Below are 20,663 nucleotides of genomic sequence, written 5' to 3' on the forward strand. Positions count from 1 at the left end.
AGTCAAGCAATATGAAGCATCTCCTTTTACTTTTAAGTCCCTTAAATACATTGAGCACAGCTACTCACCACTTAAGATTGCTTTTTGATACCATCCTTACACAAAGCAGAAACTTTCCGATGACATACAGTACAAGTGGAAAGATTACAGATTTTAATTGTCTTTAATTTTGTTACGTTATACGTTTTAGAAACGTTTCATCTAAACAAACACCACAAAACTATTCTCGTATTTCTGAATGTTATGTTACACCTACAGTAGTTTACTGCTTTAAATACATCGAATTAAGAAAGACTTTAGATCTTTTTTTCTGAAGCAAGGAAAATCTAATCATGTTTCTCTATAACAATAATAAAAAACTTTATTTTACATATCACCTTTAAAAGTGGCATCTCAAAGCAATACTGTAGATCGAAAAACAGTTAAAAGGGACCAAAGTAAATACCAGACAAACACAAACGCGTTTTTAATAAAATGCTTTTATTCATTCAGCAGAGAGTGAGAGAGACATCCAGCAGAGAGAGACACACACACCGGTTTCCATTGACAAAATTGTTTTTTTTCAATTCCTCTTGTCAAACAGGAATGTTTTGTTTGTGGACAGACTGTTAGACTAGAGGAAAAGAGCGCCTCCTTCTACGAAGCATTTCGTTGATCCGATCACTAATTCTTTTCCAGTCGCACGAAGTAAGGGTTGTAAAGCGCTGATTCTTATGGAATGTGTTCCGCCGGGGATTCAAAAAAATTATTTGACAATTTTTTTTTTTTCAATTCCTCTTGTCTAACAGGAATGTTTTGTTTGTGGACAGACTGTCCACAAACGTGAGACTGTCTTTCTCAGACTTACATTCCCGAATGTCCCCCGCCCCGGTCAACAATCCTAGGAAGAACACGAAACAGCCTGTTAATAAAATTTTTACAATTTTGTTCGGTCAGTTCTTCCTCCCAGAATTTACAGATTGCATCGATCAGTTCCTGCTTTGTGACGGGCTTAGCAGTTTTCCGAACGTAGTCTTTCAACGAATGCCAAACCATCTCTATCGGATTTAGATCTGGGGATTCGGCTGGAGTTTTCACCCAGTTCACTCCTTCTGCTATAAGCCTCGCCCTTGCTGCTGTGTGTTTCGGATCGTTGTCTTGAAAGAGACGGTGCCTTGATCCAAACTGCTCCCTGATATATGGGGCAGCATGCTGTGTGACCACAACTTCCTCGAAGAATACACGGTCCATAATTCCTTCGAAAATAAGAAGTGGTCCCGGGCCTCTTCTAGATATACCCCCCCAGACGTGAACCTTCAGTGGATGTTTGGGCTTTGGCTTGTCCACATATCTCCCCTTTTTGCAAAATGCCATTGTTGAAAACTGTTCCAGAGCCACTGTTGTTTCGTCGGTGAAAAGTACATCCTGAAATGCCTCCCCCTGTTCAATCCATTGGAGCGCTTGCTTGAGTCTTTCCTCTTTGTTTTTTTGCCTTATCATGGGGCTTGTGTTGGTTTTTCTGTATCTCCATCCAAGCCTCCTGCGTACTCTTTTTATCGATGTCGGGCTAATGTTCGCACCGAGGTCAGCCCATAGCCGTCTTTGGACTTGCATCGCCGGTAGCTCATCATTTTCATCAGTTAGTTTGTCGATAGCTCGCACAATAAGACTTGAAAAAAAAAGAGATCAGCAGTTAGTTTTAAAAATAATGTGCGTAGTTGTATTTACATGCAAGAAAGGTATTTTTAGAAATTTATTTACCTTTGAATCGTCCTCGGTTTAGATTCTCTTTGCCTCCTCTCCCCTTTATACTCACTGTCTCACTGTGCTTTCAGAAACGAAGATGTCCATCGAAGCCAACTGCTGTACAATGTCCTGTGTTGACTTCCCGTTTCTTTTCATCTTCATTATTTGGTGTGAGAGAGTCTTCGTGATTTTAGTCATTGTCCGTCCCCTTACCAAAGCGATACAGTGGTGCAGCTTGAATTCTGTACCTATATACTGTATGGTATGGTACAGATAAAACTTACACCATACCGATGAGCTAATGCCAGGGAAAGACACTCCTATTTTATTTAAAACACAATACGCCAGGAAATGTGTCTGATGCATTAGCAAGTTAAAACAATTGGGTCGAAAACCTGGGCGTAACACCATTTCCTTTTTCTGATCATTCGCTTTCTGGATACACATTTCACCTGTCCTGTTCTTTGTTTTCCTGGTTTGCTGATTATGCCTGCTGTGGTCCACTCCTACCCTCACATCTAAAGAATACTATTTAATACTAATAAGAACGTTGAAATCTTTGAATGTCATCTCTCTATATATTGCGCTGCTTTTTACTTGGAGTAAAACTATTGGATTGAAGGGTTAAAATGTATTGTTGTTATTTGGAGAAATCAATGAACTCGTGATTTTATATGTTTTAAAAGACGGTCATGCGCACAGAAAAAAGACAGTGCTGATTATTTTTCTGGAGACGGAGCACTGATGACCTATCCGAGCCAATTGATAAAGCCCACCCAGTGGATACTCTAGCAGAACGTGGAAGAACGTTCACCATTGTAACCAAGGCAACCACAGGAACAACATCAAGAAGCACAATCAATTCCCCATTTAAATCTTTCGTGTAAGGTATGCCATGTGAAAGCATGAAGTAAATCCCCTGATCTCTTTTGAACATGGACAAGGTATTTCTGATGGAGCGCAATGAGCAAAGATTTAATAAGCTACTCCTGCTGATGATTCAGCTTAAAGAAGTAAAAGCTTCACAAACAAAAGTAGCTCGCTACCACAGCCAATATTAAATGTACTTGGTGGCACATTACCATTTGCATTGGCTCAAAAGTGGTCTCGGCAGACGTTGTTCCCTACGTAAAGCTGAAAGCGCCAAAGAGCATTTCCATTGAGAAAAAAAAATCTTTCTTGATGTTAAACATAGAGAGCCTGCCTTTTAGAAGTTCTCCCTCTAAGCACCTTGTGCAGCCTCCCGACAGACTAACAAAAAGCGCCTTTTCACCAACTCAATTTATAATACGCCCCTCAAAACTCACAACCGAATAACAATCCATCCGTATATTTGATTTCCAAGATCCATTCAAGGCAACTTGGCTCTTCGCAAGCAAGTAATTTCAGGGAAGAAACTCAGTTTAGTCAACTACTGGTGCATTCAGCACACCACTTGCTTGTGCTTGTCAGGGTGGCCAAGTGGTCTAAGGCGCCAGACTCAACAACATGTGTCATTCCAGCTGGCTTGGGTGTTCTGGTCTCCAAATGGAGGTGTGGGTTCAAATCCCACTCCTGACAGCTTCTGCTTTTACCTCTCTTGAATTGTTCCAGTGCTACAGTGAATGACTGAAATATAAAAGCAGCAGAAGAAAGCAAGCAACTCAGTGCAATTTGTGAGTATTCTGCACTGTTAAAATGCACAGGTTTTCATACTTTTTGGAATTCGTAGCTCAAGAAGTGACTCCTGTTTCATTTTCTATTCACCAACTGGATTTGCATTCCGCCCCTCACACCTCACAACAGAATAACAAACGGCTTCATGTGCCACAGCATTCCCCTGTAGATTCGGTTTGCACTATGAATTAGGCGACCCCGAATGAAATATTTTAGTGTTGGCTCAAATGTGAGGAATTTCATGAACCCTCAAAAAGGAACGCTTGCAGAAAAAAGCCAGCAATTCAAAGCGTGTAGGCAGCATGAACAGACCAATTCTGCAATTTCTTTTATCGCGGGCGGTACTTTCCGAGTCGATGGCTCTGCATTAGAAATGAGAAGTGCTGAACTCTAAACACGTTCTTGCCATATCTGCTACTACTGCTGCTACTCCTTCGTCCTCGAAAAAAGAAAAGACAGGCATGTTTTGAGTCTCAAAATGATCTTCTGGATCCACAAGAAACATGTAAATTTGATTGATTCCGCAGTATTTTGGATGTACTGTACTTATAACTTCCATTGAAGAGAGATTTCATCAGTTGCATGAAATTGAAACTTTCGACTTTTTGTCTGGTATTGAAAATATGTTAAAAAAAAACATAAACAATTTTCTTACAAACAACTCATGAATTATTGCCAGGATCTATATTTAGTGTTCGGTAGTGATAACACTGCTAATATTGATTGAGTAGAAATCTATGATGTATTGACAGGTTTATCTGAAGCAAGAAGTCCTAGAACGCCATCTATGAAGTTTTAGGATTCATACCAAGAAATCCCTTTTGTTTCCCACCCCAACTGCTGCTTTTGCATTACACATTATGTGAACATTACCAGTTTTGGTAGCTTCTGGGCACGATTTTCCTAAACTGAAACTTATTACAAAATTCTTGTAAATCAGGACTAATTTTAATATCAAATGAAATTACTACAGAAGAAAAGGCTTAACTGAAATATGAATAAGACTATGCAAGCCTAAAAAGTAGAACAATTCAATTTCTATAACTTATTTTTTAAAGTTTTGAGAAATTGGCTCACACACCGGAAGACACTAACGTTTCTCTTTGTTAGAGTATGTGAATAACAGTTTAACCCCAAATATTTGTAATTGTGATTCTGTTAAAATTCAATAAATCGTCTATCAACAGTAAGAAATTATAAAGAAAGTAAAAAATTGTTTTATTACATAAACTATAAGACAATGAAGAGAGTTTACTTTGCTTTTGTTCTTTTGACTTAAGCGTTCAGGATCCGAACCCATCTGCGGACGGTTGTGTTTCTTGAATCTCTTGTAATCATCAATAGTCGATGTTTTGTGCTTCAGTTTTTTCTCTAGTTGTACCATGGATATTTTATGTGATCAATACTTTACATGCTCTTTTGCATTTTCCTTCACATACAGAAAATTTCAAGGTGTTTATGTCACTGTGCTGCACATTTACGCTGGACCACCTGTAACAGTACAGGACACACAGTGAGGAATTCGTGCAGCTTTCAGCTCAGTGCGGAGTCCAGAGGGAGGACTCGCTCACTGAATGATCTCTCAGGAAATCCCGGGTGAGATTCAAAAGGTAAACCTGGCTCTCATGAACACGAGCAAAGAGTTCTCACTCAACAGAAGATTGTGATGTGAGTACAGTAATATAAAACACCTGAAGATGCCAGGGATTGAACCCCAGACCTGTGGAGCAGTAAGTGACTTTTAGTGCTGACATAAGAGATACTTACATAAAGTGCTTTTACTGACCATATTACAAATCACAGGAAGTAAGGTCTTAAAACATTGGGCAGTAGTGGGATTTAAACCCACACCCCTGAGAGAGTGGAGCCTAAAATCCAGCATATTAGACCATTCAGCCACACTACCTCTGGCCCCTTCTCCTTTCCTCTCATTGCTGAGTATAGGTGCCTTCATCCAATTGAGCCAGATTTGAATCCCAGCCAATGCATCTCCAAATCTTTTCAAATGAATCTGTGATCTTGTAGCACATCCTCTGAAACCAGCAATCGAAATTAGAAACGTCTTCTTCAACACTGAAAAGCTCAATTAGGATGAAGCAGTTGTACACAGGACAGCAGTACCATATGTGTTCTTGATTGATTCAGACTCGTTCTCAGTGGTTCTTGCTCACCAAAAATCTTAAAAGCTGAGGAAGAACGCTACGAAAAATACTAATCAAAATACAAAATAATAATCATTATTAACCAGAAACAGCAGAAAAACTGGTCACAATTGTGATTATGTCGCTTCTCTGCTTCAGCAAGGCCAATAAAGGACTCTCTGAAAGTAGTAAAGCACTAAAGCACTGCAAAACTGAATTCAAAATCATATTAGGAATTCTGAGTGGTGCCTGCTTACATGCAATCCAATACGGATGTTGTCTTTAAATAAGAATTCCCTATGTTTCCTTGCCTTTACCCTGGAGTGAAACTATTGGATTGAAGGAATTCTTATGACAGGTTTACAAAGTGCTGTTGATATTTGGATAAATCTATGAACTCGTGATTTTTATATACTTTAAATAATGGCCATACGCACAGAATAAAATTACTGATGATTTTTCCTGAGACGAAGCACAGCTTATCTTTCCAAGACAGCTGATAAAGGCAAGCCAGTGGATACTCTAGCAGAACATGGAAAAACGTTCAGCTTTGTAACCAACAAATTCCCCATTTAGATCTGACATAGTGAAGTATGCTTTGTGATTGCTTGAAGTGAAACAATCTCTTTTGAACTTAGACAAGTTATTTCTGATGGAGCGCTATGCGGAAAGACTTAATCAGCTCTACCCCTGAGGATGACTCGACTTGAAAATGCAGAACATTAACATTTCACAGATAAAAGGAGCACAACCGACATTAAAATTGAGGGCGCACTGTGATTTGCACTGACTCAAAAGTGATCTTGGTAGACAAACTTCCCTGCTGAAGGTGGAAACAAGAATTTGTGTTGAGAAGAAGAAACACTTTTTTCTCCCTACTTTGATGTTAAGCTGATAAAGTAGCTTTTAGCACATTGCTCCACTTGGTGGTTGTAACACAAAAACTCTTAGCAGCAGTGGGATTCAAACACACACCTCCAACGAGACTGGAGCCTTAATCCAGCACCTTAGACCACTCAGCCACACTAACCACTGTGTCTTGTCTCTTTGTCTCATTACTTGCCCGGAGGAAGCCGGGTGGCTTTTGCTCTTGTCCGACAGTGGCGTTATGACTATGGAACCGACTGCACCTGCTTTTTCTGAGATGCTTCCCCTCTCATGGTGAGATCTCGAATTCTTAAACACCTCTGGATAAAGTTCTTCTGTTTAGTTCTTCTTCTATTTAGAACTATTCAAACATAGAACTCTTTGCTGATTTAGGTGGTATATTTCCTCAATTACAGGACAGCACAAACAGTTCTTAATGCAGAAATGGAAGCCTGTCTAAATTTTCCTTTCTGTTAAAGACATTTTGGGAAGCACTTTTTTTGGGACACTGATTTTTCTCCTTTGGGGAGCTAAAGAAGATTAAAGGGTGTGGCACAGTGGTAGTGTAGCTGATTCTAGCTCTGAAAGTTGTGAGTTCAAATTAGGTTGGGGTCAGCTAAGAGTTCTTCACCATCTGCTGGTGCTGAACCCAGACTTCTCACCATTTAGTTGAGTTCTTCTCAATATCTCAGCATCTCCAAAACATCATGTCCAACTTTAGAGACAGCTACATCAGACAATGAAAGTTTGAGACCACTTTATTATTACTGGTTCTAGCAAACCTGAAAGCTAAGGTGTTTCAGGTCACTTTTTTAATTAAAAAAGTGTCTGAAGCCTCTAAATAAAATTAGGCTTTTTTAATTGTGTATGAAATTCACTCCCATGGGCTCTGAAAGGGGAAATATACTGGGATCCTCGCAAGTGAGGTGTCTCTTCTTGTGGTGAAGCACAGTCATACCTGACTTGTTCAGAATGACCCAAGACAGACTTTATCCAGAAGTGACGGCACCACTCCAAGTAGAATGAGAGAGAAACACAGCACGACACAGGGAGTCAAGAAGCTCCCACAATTCACCTTTCCTCACATTACTGATTTCTTCACTAACATTTTGACCGTTTTATAATCATAATGACCGTTTCACATTAAATACGTTTTTAAACCATCAATATTTAAGAAAAAAACAGTACTTTTTTTTCAATTATTAAAAAAAAACATTAAATGCCTTGATTGCATAAAGTTTCACAGACAGAAGCAGCACGCCAGCACAACCAACATTAAAATGGAGGGCACACTATGATTTGCATTGACTCAAAAGTAATCTCGGCAGACGTCATTCCCTGCATAACGCAAAAGGTGGCAAACCGCATTTGGTTTGAGTGGACGCAAGAAAGTTTTTGTTTTTTGCCTTGATGTCAAGCTGACAAAGTATCTTTAAACACTTTGCTTAGTTTCTCGAGAGACTGCCAAAAAGCAGCTTCCTCCCTTTTGAAGTCAGTTGGAAGGGGTCTCAACAGAAGCACCTAACAAGGTGAGATTCAAACCCAAGCCCCTGAAGGGGCTGGAGCCTTAATCCAGCACTTTCCACTGTTCAGCCACAGTTACCACTGTACTGTGTCTCTTTGTCCCATTACTTGCTCAGAGAAAGCCAGGTGGCTTTCGCTCTTCTGGTCCGACTTACTGGCATTACGACTGTGTAACGAACTGCACCTGCTTTTTTTGAGATGCTGCCATTCTCGTAGTGAGATCTCGAATTCTTTAACACGTCTGGATATAGTTCTTCTATGAAACAGGCTTCACACCTCTGCGTACAGCGCCCTTGATGTCATTTTATTTTTACAGCAGCCGCATCCGGAAAGTTGTGTCTTTTACGTTTTATTTGAACTACAAAACTACATACAATACAAACAAGAGCACATATAACGTATCAAGAAAATCGTCAGGGGCACATGCTATAATACAATTACACTTTATGAAAAACATTTACACGACGTAAATAAAGATAAGGTCCGCACAGCTTGTTCTTACATTTCGAAAGAGTCCGTAAATACCCCTTTACGTCTATTTTGAACTGTTCAAACGTAGGACTCTTCCCAGACCATTTCACTTTATACCACATTCCGAAACGAGGATGCATCTCCTGTTTTAGAACTATTTTGGGCGGTCTGGCTTATACAACACAGTATTCTAATGGTGGACTGCAGATCTGTGCTATAGTTCAGTCGATTCGAAGGATCCAGCAATCGTACTGGATTTGACTGGGATTCTGAAATGTCTCTTGCAAAAGTATTCGGGTTTGCTTGAACCTTTGATAAAAAAGTGATCTAATCTGAAACTACCCAGCTTACAATCTCTGAGGTAGTTGTCACTAAACTCGGACGTGATGTGGCACACATGTGCCGTGTGCCTTTACTTTTGTAAAAAACTGGTATCGGGAAAAGTTTCTTAATATTTCTTTTGATTAGCATGCAAGAAAATGTGATCATTACCTATGGAGCCTGCCTTTTAGAAGTTCTCCCTCTAAACACCTTGTGCAGCCTCCCGACAGACTAACAAAAAGCGCCTTTTCACCAACTCAATTTATAATACGCCCCTCAAAACTCACAACCGAATAACAATCCATCCGTATATTTGATTTCCAAGATCCATTCAAGGCAACTTGGCTCTTCGCAAGCAAATCATTTCAGGGAAGAAACTCAGTTTAATCAACTACTGGTGCATTCAGCACACCACTTGCTCTCGCTTGTCAGGGTGGCCGAGTGGTCTAAGGCGCCAGACTCAAGGACATGTGTCTTTCCAGCTGGCTTGGGTGTTCTGTTCTCCAAATGGAGGCGTGGGTTCAAATCCCACTCCTGACAGCTTCTGTTTTTACCTCTCTTGAATTGTTCCAGTGCTAGCTGACAGTGAATGACTGAAATATAAAAGCAGCAGAAGAAAGCAAGCAACTCAGTGCAATTTGTGAGTATTCTGCACTGTTAAAATGCACAGGTTTTCATACTTTTTGGAATTCGTAGCTCAAGAAGGACTCCTGTTTCATTTTCTATTCACCAACTCGATTTGCATTCCGCCCCTCACACCTCACAACAGAATAACAAATGGCTTCATGTGCCACAGCATTCCCCTGTAGATTTGGTTTGCACTATGAATTAGGCGACCCCGAATGAAATATTTTAGTGTTGGCTCAAATGTGAGGAATTTCATGAACCCTCAAACAGGAACGCTTGCAGAAAATGCCAGCAATTCAAAGCGTGTAGGCAGCATGAACAGACCAATTCTGCAATTTCTTTTATCGCGGGCGGTGCTTTCCGAGCCGATGGCTCTGCATTAGAAATGAGAAGTGCTGAACTCTAAACACGTTCTTGCCATTACTGCTACTCCTGCTGCTACTCCTTTGTCCTCGAAAAAAGAAAAGACAGGCATGTTTTGAGTCTCAAAATGATCTTCTGGATCCACAAGAAACATGTAAATTTGATTGATTCCGCAGTATTTTGGATGTACTGTACTTATAACTTGCATCGAAGAGAGATTTCATCAGTTGCATGAAATTGAAACTTTCGACTTTTTGTCTGGTATTGAAAATATGTTTAAAAAAAACCATAAACAATTTTCTAACAAACAACTCATGAATTATTGCCAGGATCTATATTTAGCGTTCGGTAGTGATAACACTGCTGATATTGATTGAGTAGAAATCTATGATGTATTGACAGCTTTATCTGAAGTCCTAGAACGCCATCTATGAAGTTTTAGGATTCATACCAAGAAATGCCTTTTGTTTCCCACCCCAACTGCTGCTTTTGCATTACACATAATGTGAACATTACCAGTTTTGGTAGCTTCTGGGCACGATTTTCCTAAACTGAAACTTATTACAAAATCCTTTAAGATGAACCATGTCCAAAAATTGTAAATCAGGACTAATTTTAATATCAAATGAAATTACTACAGAAGAAAAGGTTTAACTGAAATATGAATAAGACTATGCAAGCCTAAAAAGTAGAAGAATTCAATTTATATAACTTATTTTCTTTATTTTTTGAGAGATGGGCTCACACACCGGAAGACACTAACGTTTCTCTTTGTTAGAGTATGTGAATAACAGTTAACCCAAAATGTTTGCAATTGTGATTCTGTTAAAATTCTATAAATCGTCTATCAATAGTAAGAAATTATTAAGAAAGTAAGAAATTGTTTTATTTCATAAACTATAAGACAATGAAGAGAGTTTACTTCACTTTTGTTCTTTTGACTTAAGCGTTCAGGATCCGAACCCATCTGCAGACGGTTGTGTTTCTTGAATCTCTTGTAATCATCAAAAGTCGTTGTTTTGTGCTTCAGTTTTTTCTCGGGTTGTACCATGGATATTTTATGTGATCGATACTTTACATGCTCTTTTGCATTTTCCTTCACATACAGAAAAAGTTCAAGGTGTTCATGTCACTGTGCTGTACATTTACGCTGGACCACCTGTAACAGTACAGGACACGCAGTGAGGAATTCGTGCAGCTTTCAGCTCAATGCCATGTCCAGATGGAGGACTCGCTCGCTGAATGATCTCTCAGGAAATCCTGGGTGAGATTCAAAAGGTAAACCTGGCTATCTATGAACACGAGCAAAGAGTTCTCACTCAACAGAAGATTGCGATGTGAGTACAGTAATATAAAACAACTGAAGATGCCAGGGATTGAACCCCGGATCTGTGGAGCAGTAAGTGACTTGTAGCGCTGACATAAGAGATACTTACATAAAGTGCTTTTACTGACCATATTACAAATCTCAGGAAGTAAGGTCTTAAAACATTGGGCAGTAGTGGGATTTAAACCCACGCCCCTGAGAGAGTGGAGCCTAAAATCCAGCATATTAGACCATTCAGCCACACTACCTCTGGCCCCTTCTCCTTTCCTCTCGTTGCTGAGTATAGGTGCCTTCATGAAATTGAGCCAGGTTTGAATCCCAGCCAATGCATCTCCAAATCTTTTCAATTGAATCTGTGATCTTGTAGCACATCCTCTGAAACCAGCAATCGAAATTGGAAACGTCTTCTTCAACACTAAAAAGCTCAATTAGGACGAAGCAGTTGTACACAGGACAGCAGTACCATATGTGTTCTTGATTGATTCAGACTCGTTCTCAGTGGTTCTTGCTCACCAAATAACTTAAAAGCTGAGGAAGAACGCTACGAAAAATACTAATCAAAATACAAAATAATAATCATTATTAACCAGAAACAGCAGAAAAACTTGTCACAATTGTGATGATGTCGCTTCTCTGCTTCAGCAAGGTCAATAAAGGACTCTCTGAAAGTAGTAAAGCACTAAAGCACTGCAAAACTGAATTCAAAATCATATTAGGAATTCTGAGTGGTGCCTGCTTACATGCAATCCAATACGGATGTTGTCTTTAAATAAGAATTCCCTATGTTTCCCTGCCTTTTCCCTGGAGTGAAACTATTGGATTGAAGGAATTCTTATGACAGGTTTACAAGGTGCAGTTGATATTTGGATAAATCTATGAACTCGTGATTTTTATATACTTTAAAGAACGGCCATACGCACAGAATAAAATTAATGATGATTTTTCCTGAGACGAAGCACAGCTTATCTTTCCAAGACAGCTGATAAAGGCAAGCCAGTGGATACTCTAGCAGAACATGGAAAAACGTTCAGCTTTGTAACCAACCAGGTATGCTTTGTGATTGCTTGAAGTGAAACCCACAATCTCTTTTGAACTTAGACAAGTTATTTCTGATGGAGCGCTATGCGGAAAGACTTAATCAGCTCTACCCCTGAGGATGACTCGACTTGAAAATGCAGAACATTAACGTTTCACAGATAAAAGGAGCACAACCGACATTAAAATTGAGGGCGCACTGTGATTTGCACTGACTCAAAAGTGATCTTGGTAGACAAACTTCCCTGCTGAAAGTGGAAACAAGAATTTGTGTTGAGAAGAAGAAACACTTTTTTCTCCCTGCTTTGATGTTAAGCTGATAAAGTAGCTTTTAACACATTGCTCCACTTGGTGGTTGTAACACAAAAACTCTTAGCAGCAGTGGGATTCAAACACACACCTCCAACGAGACTGGAGCCTTAATCCAACACCTTAGACCACTCAGCCACACTAACCACCGTGTTTTGTCTCTTTGTCTCATTACTTGCCCGGAGGAGGCCGGGTGGCTTTTGCTCTTGTCCGACAGTGGCGTTATGACTATGGAACCGATTGCACCTGCTTTTTCTGAGATGCTTCCCCTCTCATGGTGAGATCTCGAATTCTTAAAACACCTCTGGATAAAGTTCTTCTGTGGAGCAGGCTACAGACCTCTGCGTACAGCACCCTTGATGTCGTTTTATTTCTATAGCAGCACCCATCCGGAATTTTTGTTTGTTTTACTTTTTATTTGAACAACAAAATAGATTCAATATAAACAAGAGCACATATAACGTATTAATAGACTCGTGAGGGGCACATAAATAATTCAATTAGACTTTATGGAAAAAAAGATTAAACAAAGTAAATAAAAACAAGGTCCACACAGCTTTCATGTTCCTACATTTCGAAAGACTCTGTAAATATCCATTTACGTCTATTTAGAACTATTCAAACATAGAACTCTTTGCTGATTTAGGTGGTATATTTCCTCAATTACAGGACAGCACAAACAGTTCTTAATGCAGAAATGGAAGCCTGTCTAAATTTTCCTTTCTGTTAAAGACATTTTGGGAAGCACTTTTTTTGGGACACTGATTTTTCTCCTTTGGGGAGCTAAAGAAGACTATAGGGTCTGGCACAGTGGTAGTGTAGCTGATTCTAGCTCAGAAAGTTGTGAGTTCAAATTAGGTTGGGGTCAGCTAAGAGTTCTTCACCATCTGCTGGTGCTGAACCCAGACTTCTCACCATGTAGTTGAGTTCTTCTCAGCATCTCCAAAACATCATGTCCAACTTTAGAGACAGCTACATCAGACAATGAAAGCTTGAGACCACTTTATTATTACAGGTTTTAGCAAACCTGAAAGCTAAGGCGTTTCAGGTCACTTTTTTAATTAAATAAGTGTCTGAAGCCTCTAAATAAAATTAGGCTTTTTTAATTGTGTATGAAATTCACTCCCATGGGCTCTGAAAGGGGAAATATACTGTTGGGATCCTCGCAAGTGAGGTGTCTCTTCTTGTGGTGAAGCACAGTCATACCTGACTTGTCCGGAATGACCCAAGACAGACTTTATCCAGAAGTGATGGCACCACTCCAAGTAGAATGAGAGAGAAACACAGCACGACATGGGGAGTCAAGAGGCTCCCACAATTCACCTTTCCTCACATTACTGATTTCTTCACTAACATTTTGACCGTTTTACAATCACAATGACCGTTTCACATTAAATACGTTTTTAAACCATCAATATTTAAGAAAAAAAATATTATTAAAAAAAAACATTAAATGCCTTGATTGCATAAAGTTTCACAGACAGAAGCAGCAAGCCACCACAACCAACATTAAAATGGAGGGCACACTACGATTTGCATTGACTCAAAAGTGATCTCGGCAGACGTCATTCCCTGCATAACGCAAAAGGTGGCAAACCGCATTTGGTTTGAGTGAACGGAAGAAAGTTTTTGTTTTCTGCCTTGATGTCAAGCTGACAAAGTATCTTTAAACACTTTGCTTAGTTTCTCGAGAGACTGCCAAAAAGCAGCTCCCTCCCTTTTGAAGTCAGTTGGAAGAGGGTTGGTTACCACTGTACTGTGTCTCTTTGTCACATTACTTGCTCAGAGAAAGCCAGGTGGCTTTCGCTCTTCTGGTCCAACTTAGTGGCATTACGACTGTGTAACGAACTGCACCTGCTTTTTTTGAGATACTGCCATTCTCGTAGTGAGATCTCGAATTCTTTAACACCTCTGGATATAGTTCTTATATGAAACAGGCTTCAGACCTCTGCGTGCCCTTGATGTCATTTTATTTTTACAGCAGCCGCATCCGGAAAGTTGTGTCTTTTACGTTTTATTTGAACAACAAAACTACATACAATACAAACAAGAGCACATATAACGTATCAAGAAAATCGTCAGGGGCACATGCTATAATACAATTACACTCTATGAAAAACGTTTACACGATGTTAATAAAGATAAGGTCCGCACAGCTTGTTCTTACATTTCGAAAGAGTCCGTAAATACCCCTTTACGTCTATTTTGAACTGTTCAAACGTAGGACTCTTCCCAGACCATTTCACTTTATACCACATTCCTAAACGAGGATGCATCTCCCGTTTTAGAACTATTTTGGGCGGTATGGCTTATACAACACACCCACAGTATTCTAATGGTGGACTGCAGATCTGTGCTATAGTTCAGTCGAATTCGAAGGATCCAGCAATCGTAATGGATTTGACTGGGATTCTGAAATGTCTCTTGCAAAAGTATTCGGGTTTGCTTGAACCTTTGATAAAAAAAAGTGATCTAATCTGAAACTACCCAGCTTACAATCTCCGAGGTAGTTGTCACTAAACTCGGACGTGATGTGGCACACATGTGCCGTGTGCCTTTACTTTTGTAAAAAACTGGTATCGGGAAAAGTTTCTTTATATTTCTTTTGAGTAGCATGCAAGAAAATGTGATCATTACCTATGGAATTTCCCGCCAGCGTGGAGCTTGAATTCACAACCTTGAGATTTAGTGTTCAAGAGTCACAGAAGAGGTCGGTCTGGTCTTCAGTTTGCCAACGATAAGCTCCGGCAGTGCTCCTCTGTAAAGCAGCTTGTTTGGATCGGTTATGTGGGACGGCACTTCGATACTAAGATCGTTTGCAGTGCACTCAAAAAACATAGATGAAGAAGGTGTCACAGTAAAGTGAACCCAAGGGCGAGGGATGTTCCTGCTTCGTGTACATCTACACCACCTAGCAGTACAAACGGGGTGCTAGGGCCCTTCTACATTACCACAGGTTCTGTTTGTCTCCCAGAATCACCAATGCACACACAGACCAGCGACAAGCATTTGTATTGTATAAGTGCCCTTTTTATTTTCCAACTACATTCACATTCACTGTCACCCAAAAACACAACGAAAACAGAATTCACAGCAGCAAAAGGTCCTTCCCAGGGTCAAAATGAATACAGAGGGGCAGCAGTCTTTCCTGTAAAATACATAAGAGAGGTTACTCGATCGTCTCTACTTAGTACCTGTAGTCTCTGATGGCCCACTTTGAGGAGAGGGGTATCGCCCAGTCCTATTTCCCCAGTCTCTGTTCAGGTAACAATAGAAATCCTCTGCGACTATATTACATTCCTCTCAGTTTGAATCGGCTAACTGTGCCAGTTTCCTTGTTCCTCACCTTCAGGTGTTAAAAGTCTCTGTACAGTACTTCTGTTCCAATGCCAATGTCTCCCGTTGTCGTCAGTTACTGAACCAGTAGTTCCTAGCCTCCAGGTATTAAAAGTCTCTGCACAGTTCCTCCCTGGTCTCACACTCTGCAGCTTCCCTTCTGCTACCTGTGTCGTTTCCAGGGTCCAGTGGGAATCAAGAGCCCCCTCTGTTCTGTCTCAGGTATTTTTATCCCTCTTCTTAGCCAATCCCTTTCAGGGGGGTTTCCACTGTCCCTGTCAGAATCGGGTTTGCCCAGTATTTTTCCAGGAGGAAGCTTGTGTTGTTTGAGGGGTGTGGGAGTGCTGAGCTAGGTGTCATGGAACCTTATCAGTTCACCCCTTGGTCTGGCTAAAACTGGCTCAGCGACTCCTCACACCTCCAAGTCTCGATACCTAATTGCTCCCTGAACGACTTGGGTGTGACTGTTGTTACTGACTGTTCCTGTATTAATTGGGACAACTGCAGTCACCCCCTTGAGTGAGAGGCAACATTGACACCATCCTGGAAATCAACATAACCTAATCAATCACAGCCTGTTACTGCCTCAATGACCCACACCCTGTAACACAAATCAGCAAAACCCAATCAATCCCAGCCTGTGACTGCTTCAAAGGCTCACATCCTGCGACACAAGCTTCACCTGGAGCACAATGGCTGTGTTTTCAGCAACGGAAACTTCCTGTTGACAAGTCAGTGTTTGTGTTGCATTTTCTGCTCAATGGAGCTGTATTAATGCAGGCACACGTGCTTCCACGGCAAGTTATTTTATTAGTGCTCACAAACCAACACACTGCAGACACCTCTGATACTGTCACTGCTTGTGGGCCAAATGTTCCTGCCGTCAGCCTACTATACCATGTTCATGCACATCTAGAAATATTACTGCTGTAGTACAGGAGCGAAAGACGAAACGAAAGCACACCCAGTTTAAAAAGGCACATTTGTCAACTGCTGAACTTCACAAGGATGGGATTCACACCCACATGGGCAGAGCACAATGGATTAGTAGTCCATCGCCTTACCACTCCACCACCGCATCCCAGAAGTTAGCCTCCTGACATGAGTTAGTGCTCAAGATGGTCGTATTTCCTCTACTCAAGGATCATTTTCCTCTTCCACCTGCGATTTCACTATTTTCCTTGAAGATGTCAAACATAAAAAGGATATTGAGCTCCTTGGACTTGAAATTACCAGATAAAAGCCATTTCTCAACACTTGCTCAGCGAGCAGGCTCAGCGCACACAGAACACAGTTATCTCAGAGCGGTGTGTCTAAGAGGCTGTAAAAGGAGAGTGCTCCATTGGTGCTGTGGCTTAGCTGGTTAACGTGCATGTCTAGTAAATAAGCTTCTGGGTTCAAATCACCACAGTGCTTTTCTTCCTCTCTTGCCATGCAGAGTTGGTCGTGGACAGCAACAGGTGTCTGCCTTAACTTTAATGGAAGTGTTCATTTCTGGAACAACTTTTTTAAAAACAAATTCCACACATATTGCGATAGATAAAATACTAATCTTCCCTGTTGGTGCAGAATAATTAGTGCCAGCTAGCAAGAAAACGACAACAATTTTTTTTTTGTCTTTAGCGTAAAACCTGTGAATGTAGAAGAAAAGATGACGTGTGTCAATTTTTATGGCACCGTGAGCTTGTCCTTCAGTCAAACACGTCGGTAATTCAAACACACCCAGAGACGCACTTCGAATTAGCTTTGACCTAAATACTATCTACTCCAGATGTGATTGGGCCTCTTTCCACATCCTGATATATGCAGAGAACACAAGCTTTTGGCACGAGTGAATATAAATGTAAACATAAATGCTATTCAATATATCGGAATTTTGTTGTATTTAAAAAATATTTTAGCTGGGGATCCTCAAATCAGGAGTGTAGAAAAGAGCACCGTAAAACACCATCGGGATTGCAGAACGTGATAAAAGTGTTCTTTAAAGAAAAAGTGAAAATAGTGAATTTGTCTTTCACTTAGACGTTCATTGAAAGCTCAGTAAACGATAAAGCAGAAGCTCGTTTTGTGAATTCTCCTCGCATCAGATTGTCTTGCTTCGACCTTTAAATTGTACACTGTGTAGACGCTTCACTCTCCCTAACTCAATTAAAAAGCCGCAGGCAAAAGTGCCTGTCAGTTTAGTTCAGTGGTAGAGCATGTAGCGGCGAGGCTTATTAATAAGGCAGAATTAAGTGTTTCTGAGCTTTCCCAAATTAGGCCTCATATCTCTGTTCATCTCTGTGGTGCAGCCACAGAGAAACTATTCATGCAGGCTGATTTAAGGTTTCCTTTGATAAGGTTTCCTAGGACAGCTCCCAAAGGGGGATGCACTTAGCTAAGCCTGGCTATCATGATCAATGGTCATCCATTGGCGCCTATCTGTCTAGGGAGTGCCAGATGGACATCTGGACTGCATTCCTAAGTGTCAGGAGTAAGTGACTCATATCTCACCTTGATCAACCAATCAGGGACTGGTAGGGCCGAGTAACCCACGTGGGACTCTGATGCCCATGGAACTTTCAGCCAATCAACGAGCTGAAGTTCCTCCAGGTAAAAACAGGCAACACAGAGAGCCGAGGAGATTCAGTAAGATTCAGGAGAATTCTGTAGACTTTTCTAAAGGGAATTCAAAGGAGAATTCCAGGGCAGGACAGCCCAGGAGCAGAAGGCTCCCAAGGGCAGGACATTCTCGCAGCGCGCCTCCTGACCATCCTGAGATTCAGCCTGGACAACCACGGTACGGCCAATGTGTCCGAGTGCCAGAACTTTCCTTTGTTCTAAGAGTCTAGAGCGGAGGTTGCCAGAGAGTAACCAGAGGATCCACCCGAGGTTAGCACCAGCAGCAAGCCTCGTGAACAGGTCGGAACTGTGGACAGCTGAATCACTATTCAGAACTAGCGCTTCATCAGGAACGAACCGGTCCTCTTCCTGACTTGCTGGGACCCACAGTCATCTTTTCTCCTGTGCACAAACTTTGCTAGTTAAATCCAACACTAACCAGCCGGTCAGTGAGCATCAGCAGCGCACCGTCGCAAGCCGCACAGCACAGCCTGTCACGGAGCCAGAGAGCGCGGATTGGACAGCAACAGCCTGCAACTGTTTCTTTGTGCCCGCAGGAGATCTGAATCCCCAGAGATTAGATGAGTATTCAACTTCAATGCATTACAGCTCGAGAATTCAATTGTTATCCCAACCAGTTGATATCAATTTAATTCCTAAGAGTTATGTACTTGTTTTGAGCATCTAATGTAGAAGTTATAACCAAGTTCATTTACAAAACGATCTAAATGAATGATATACCGAACGTATGTCCTCTTGATGTGTAACTCTTCATAACTGACTGACTATATACCTTTTGTATTCTGATAACCCTCTCGATAAGATCTGTTAGGTTTATATGCATATTCTATGTATTAATAAATGTATCCTCGTGTATTAGTACCTGTGTGTGTGCGTTGTTTGAGTTATATCGCATGGTTGGATTCTAAAGCCACCAAAAGAATCAATTTTGTGATTTACTGGTGCAATTAATAATTGTCCCAGTAAATGCCCAAACCCTACAGAACTGGTGCCTTCAGAGAGCATACTACTTTACAAGCACTTGCATCTCATTTATAAGGCTTTGTTTTCTACTGCCACTCTGGATTTCTTTTTAAACGCAACATCTTATCTGTGATTGTCTTTCATGTGACATCCCCCGTGTGTGAATTTCAGCATGACACATAAAATCGTTTGAGATGCTATTTTTAAAACAGACCAAATGAAAGACCTAGTAGCTAAATACAAGTAGAAAACACGTGAATCAAATTGAGAAAAATAGTATTGTAATGGTTGGGGGTTCAGGCAGGCACCCTTGCCATTGCCACTTAAGTCAGCCCCCCACCGTCGGGGACTCAAACCTGCAACCGCCACCATAGCTCAACAGGGACCCAACCGCTTGAGCTTAAGGACGGTCTCCCTTTAGTTCAACAGGCTTGGTCCCTGTTGAGTGATGCCAGAGGCCTGGGTTTGAGTCCCCGATGGTGGGGGACTGACATGATGTGGCAGTGGCGAGGATGCCCATGTGAACCCTGGAGCGTTACATTGGTGTCAGCAGTGGGATGGGATAGCCCTTTGCTGAGGTTGGTGAGTTAAGCGGGGGAGAGTGTAATGCATATGGCCACCATTGAGTGTGTAAGAGCCGGCTTACCAGAGCGGTGATGTCACTGCCCTTCCCTGTAATAGCAGGGACACAGCCGGAGGACTAAAGGGAAATTGCTCTTTAGCTCAACAGGCTAGGTCCCTGTTGAGTGATGCAGGAGGCCTGGGTTTGAGTCCCTGGTGGTGGGGGGCTCTTGTGAACACCGGAGTGCTACAGTATTACTAATAGCAGCACAAAGCTCACAGTGGTGGCTTCAGGGTATCAGAGCCAGTGGTGCAATGGATAATGCGTTTGACTTCAGATCAGAAGATTGTAGGTTTGACTCCTCCCTGGCTCGTTAAGTTTTTAAACTACACTTCTCAGCGTACACAACCCTTCTATCGACTGGATGAGTCTCCCGTTACGTCTCCAATTCTTTCCACACATTCTGCTTGTTTCACCACCGTTACTGTTGGACCACAGCCACAGAATGGAGGAGAGATACGGTTCCGATAAACTGTCTTAAATAATCATGTTGAAAAAGGTGACAACGTTTTTTTTCTTTAACATAACCTTACATTTGCCAGTTCAGTTCAAGTTATTTTCTGTACCTGCAAATTCCCCAATTTTTCTGCTGTCTCCTGAGAAAGACATGTGTCAAATCACAATAAGTAATACAATCTATTCAGTTAACACCCAGATGTAACAGAACACATTTAAGACTTACAGTACACCCCCTTTAAATATGTATTTCCTTCATTTCAGTTTTCTTACCTCCCCAGGATACCTGAAAGTTCAC

General features: G+C 41.1%; 2 non-coding genes across 2 annotated transcripts; both read left to right on the top strand.

Annotated features, from left to right (window-relative positions):
* The first annotated feature begins 3,172 nt into the window (after nucleotides 1–3,172).
* trnal-caa (transfer RNA leucine (anticodon CAA)) lies at nucleotides 3,173–3,285 on the top strand. Its single transcript has 2 exons — nucleotides 3,173–3,210; nucleotides 3,240–3,285. It is a non-coding gene; the product is annotated as a tRNA-Leu (tRNA).
* Nucleotides 3,286–9,132: 5,847 nt separating this feature from the next.
* trnal-caa (transfer RNA leucine (anticodon CAA)) lies at nucleotides 9,133–9,245 on the top strand. Its single transcript has 2 exons — nucleotides 9,133–9,170; nucleotides 9,200–9,245. It is a non-coding gene; the product is annotated as a tRNA-Leu (tRNA).
* The last annotated feature ends 11,418 nt before the right edge of the window (nucleotides 9,246–20,663 follow it).

This window comes from Lepisosteus platostomus, chromosome 5, assembly GCF_059453375.1.
Source record: "Lepisosteus platostomus isolate fLepPlt1 chromosome 5, fLepPlt1.hap1, whole genome shotgun sequence".
NCBI classification, from domain to species: Eukaryota; Metazoa; Chordata; class Actinopteri; order Semionotiformes; family Lepisosteidae; genus Lepisosteus; species Lepisosteus platostomus.